Below are 4,883 nucleotides of genomic sequence, written 5' to 3'. Positions count from 1 at the left end.
TATGATGTTCCTCACTGGGATATCCATGATAACCCATAATCTCACTCTGCAAAACACAGTAGGCTTATTTAAATGGACCCTTTTATACCAAAAGGAAGCATTTATTTTGAGAGAAGAATGGCATTTGTGCTTATAGAAGCCCAGAGAACTAGCAGCTACATGGCATTTGTATAGTATTTCACACTGGGGAAAATTACTAAGATTTCACTACGAGTGCTATTCATACTTGGCAAAATAAGTGAAAAACACAGTCGTCCCTCTTAATAAAAATACATTTATTTCAAGGTATGTTCAGCAAAACAAAAAAAATCACTCTTTATGGTGCCATCCTGGCATAAGTAGTTTCTTTTCACCTTACTGAAAAGAATAAACTACAGAAGAACATCTTTTGCTACTTGGATGAAATGGGAATCATGAACTACTTAGACTTAGGGCTGAAACAGACAGCCCCACATGTCAGATCTGCATTGGCTTGGGGCCGTGGCATGTAGACATGCCATGTCCCAAGCTGGACAGAAGCCAGGCCTGTGATTACATGCCAGCCCCTTCTGTCCGCTTGTGGCCATGGCGTTTAGAAGTCACTCACCCCAAACCATCAAAAAGCCGGCTCCAACAGCAAAGTGGTGGCTTTTTTTCCACCCCCAAATAGGAGCTGATTTTTTCTGCTCCTATTTGGGGCAGAAACTGGCCAGATGGAGACCACGGTGTGCAATTGCTGTGGCTCCAATCCAGATGTCCAGGGGTGGCATGGAAGACGTCTCACGTAAAAATAAATTAATTTTATAACAATTCTTCAATAAATAAAGTGAAAAGTGATTGAGTCAGGAAGATACACTCACAAACCTCATACCTTAGTTAAATTAGCACAAGAATATATAACATGGGCTGCATCTGCACTGCAGAATAATTAGTAATTGTGATAGCTGAAATTAGAAATTCTGGACATTGTGTTTGTTGTGGCATCAGAGCATTCTGTGCATTGTGCCAAGGCAGTTAAGGTTGTTTAAACTGGATTATTTCTGCCAGTGCAAATTTCAGTCTTGTTCTTTTGTATTCTTATTCTTACTATTCTGTGATACAAATGGTAAGTACTTCTGTTTTTCTGTCCACATGAAATATTCTTTGTATCTCATGATAAAACTGCAAAAACAAAACAAAACAAATTAGCAAACACGTTTGTTGAATGGTACTTTGTAAAGCTGATCTAAAGTGCTTGACAAATTTAATGAACTGAAGTAATGCAAGAATGAAAAAAGGTTGTAGTATTTTAGTCTGAACAAGACCCATTTTTGTGATTGCTAGCAGTCCAGTGAGAGGTAAGAACATGGAAAGTTACTGCATCATTGGCTGACTCAATGCATATTTTTGTGCCAGACCTCAGAGAAAGCGAGATTAAGATGATGGCATGTGCACGACCATTCTTCTACCCTATGGACTCCTGGGGTTATGAATCTCATGGGAAGGCTGCTTACTCTGATGTGAACGGCTGACTTTTTCTAGTTTCATGGTACCCACTAACAAAGGCCACTGGTCAAATCTGTGTCCAACTTACAACATTTAAAAGCATTCTGGATCCACCGTATATTTGCTTTCTCTGTTCTCCTGATGTGTAGAATCCTCCTAAACTGATAATTTCTTGCCATAGACATGCTGCTATAATGAAATCCACATCTTCATTCTGAATGAAATAATGCTGTTATTTAATGAGATATTTAAATCAGAGATAGGATGTCAGTTGTATTGCAATCTGGAAAAATTAGGTTGATTATGTTTGAAAACAAGTTTACAATGACATTGCACCAAAACCCTGTATGGAATTGTGAAAATCTAATCCAGGATTACAGTCCTCCCCTCTACCCCACTGCCCCTCTCTCCCCTATTTTGCAATGTTGCCGGGAGCAGCTGCATGCATGTTTGAAATCCGCATTACATTTCTTATTCATCCAGTGCAAGATAGAAGAATGAAATTAAAAACAATGTATATATTTAAAGGAAAGATGCCAGAAGCAGAAGGTTTTTCTGGGTGGCAGCATGACAGTAATAAAAGAGATGGCAAATAAAAAAAACAACACCAACCAACACACAAACAAGTAAGTACATTAATAGAAAAGTTGAACATTCCCTGTCCAAGACTTCAGTTATTAAACAAGGGATAAAAGCCTCAAAGTACAGAAATTTTGGATCTTGATTCAGCTATAAGCCCCTCATTCCCACTGGAAATCGATTGATCAATTCCAGTGGGAAAAAATGTTGAACACCTATGTAGAGTATGGGCACATCCAGACTGATGGAAAAGTCCCAGTTTTGTTCTCTGTGCTTGTTCATCCTGATTTTATAAACATAATTACAGGCTTCCACAGAAACAGAGCAGGCTGGCACCCCTTTAATTGTCATGGCTTCATCCTGTCGAATCCTCGGGATTGTAATTTGGTGAGGTATGGCAGCCTGGTTTGTCAGCATGTTCTGATGCCTCACCAAACTACAAATCCCAGGATTCCATATGAAACAATCACTTTAACATTTTTGTTAAAGTGGTGTCAAACTGCTGAATTTCTGCAGTGAAGTTACCTCTGGAGAGCTGGTATAAAAAGTCTCTGGGCATACTGAGAGCTGAAAGAAAATATTCTGGGATAAACAAAACATGTATGGATTTCTTAAATAAAATTGAAAAGAACAGGGATAAGATCTGGGACTTTCTGGTCTTTTTCACCAGTCTGGATGTGCCTTATATTACTTTTTCAAACAGTTCTCCTCCTTCATCTGGGTATAATTATGTATGTGTGGCCATATTATAAATTTAAGTCAAAACTGTTCTTATTTTTGTGCCAATTATGTTCTCAAAATCTCTGTTTGCCATTTCATAATTAGATCCTGCAATACATTATTTCAGATAATTTCATATGAGCTGATATCCACATGAGGTTAAGCTGGTTTCTACCTTACTCTCTTCCACAAGTATGCAAAAAACATTTATTTAGACACGCTCTTGGATCTTACCTGGTTTTTCTGGAATGGGCTTTGTAACAAGGGGTGCTATACTTTCAATTTTATTCTTACGTTTTCAGTGTTTCAAATTGTAACTTAGCTTTATTAGTATGTTTTAAACTATTATGAATGAGTTTTAGCTGGGCTTCATTTTAATCTATGTTGTGAATCACTTTGGGTCCCATTTTGAGAGAAAGGCGAGAGAATTATTTTTTTTAAAAGAAACATTTCTTGTGAAATTTTCTAGTATATGAATTTTTCTCCTAAATTTCACTACAATGAAACAACCTCTGTATGTTTCCACAATCACCCTTAAGTTTCCTCCCATTTATAGTCAAGTGCTTCTAGTCAGGTTTCCTTTTTTCTTGATTTTATGCCACATTGCCTATAAAACATTTGTATGTTTCTAAATTACAGTAAATTGTGATCCTAGGATCACAGAACTGGAAGGAAACACTCTTTGGACTAGGCCATTGGCCAGGGCATCAAGGGGCATTGGGTGGTTGCTTCTTTTGCCTCCTCAGAAGAATATGATGACAGATTGGAAGGGCAATATAACTCCATTGGACAGAAATGGAGCAGCACAACAAGCTTGTTCTCCCACTCCAAATAAACGTCTGACCATATCCACACTTTTGGCACTTCTGGCCATGTGCACACTTTTGTATGCATACTCAGGGCAACTGTCAGTATGTGCATACCAAGGGTAGGCAGTTGCCCTGGGTATGCTGACCAAAAGAGAAACTCCAGCACCACTAAGGAATAAAGGCAATAAGAGAGTCTGTTTGTTAGATTGGTGGTTCTTAGAGTCAGGAAATGGATCCTGGATTATGTTGACTTCACCCTGGAAGAGAAGGTGTGCAGCTTGGGGATCCTCTTACATAGTTCTGCCACAGGAGGCCCAATTGAATTATGCAGCTCAGTGTACTTGGAGTCAGCGTGTACTGGCTTAGCATTTACAGCCTTTCGTGGAATAACTTAATCATACAATTTCATGCACTGCTAATTTCCCAATTAGACTCTTGCAATGCACTGTATCTGAGGCTGCCTTAGAAGATACCTCGAAAACTGCACCTATTGCAAAATGCAGCAGCTGGACTGCTGACTGCAACAGTTTATAAAGATCAGATAAGACCTATTTTAAAATACTATATACTGGGTGGTTCAAAAAGAATGGTGTATAAGGAAAGCTGTTCTTATTTGCTTTTATACCATTCTTTTTGAATCACCCTGTACTTGCTGAGTGGGGCATTTTCCCATTCTGTTGCACAAGAGCTTCCCCAAGACAACAGTTTCCAGATATTTGGGGTTACTGTTCCCATCAGCCTAAGTTTGTATTGCCAGTTTTTAAGGATGCAGGTAAATGTATTAGTCAGCCCTTCTTATATACAGACTTTTTTATACATGGATTCAAGCATCCACAGTTTGAAAATGTTCCAAAAAAAGTATAAATTTCAAATATCAAACCTTGATTTTCCATTTTTTATAAGAGACACCATTTTGCTATATCATTATATTTAATGGGACTTGAGCATACACAGATTTTGTTATACATGGGGGATCTTGGAACCAAACCCCAGCATATAACAAGGGTCCACTGTACAAAATATGAGTGGGGATACCACCTGGTAGAAGGCTACACTCGATCTATGTCTGCTAATCTTAAGGGTTTTTCTCCCTTCTAAAGTAGAAAAAAACATATCTGTCAAGAGAAACAGAGAGGGAAAAAGAATGAGAGAACACTCACCCAAAGCACAGTTCTTGCATCTCTTCTTTTTAATTGAAGCTATTTTTTCCAGCTATATAAAGGGATAACTTGGTTTCTAGGAAGCTTTTGTTTGTAGTTGCGATTCAATCTCTCCAGAAGTTGAAGATTTGGGTTAGATTAGATTCCAGAC

The sequence above is a fragment of the Sceloporus undulatus genome, chromosome 3 (genome assembly GCF_019175285.1).
Source record: "Sceloporus undulatus isolate JIND9_A2432 ecotype Alabama chromosome 3, SceUnd_v1.1, whole genome shotgun sequence".
In the NCBI taxonomy this organism is placed as follows: Eukaryota; Metazoa; Chordata; class Lepidosauria; order Squamata; family Phrynosomatidae; genus Sceloporus; species Sceloporus undulatus.
Note: the sequence above shows the minus strand (reverse complement) of the source record.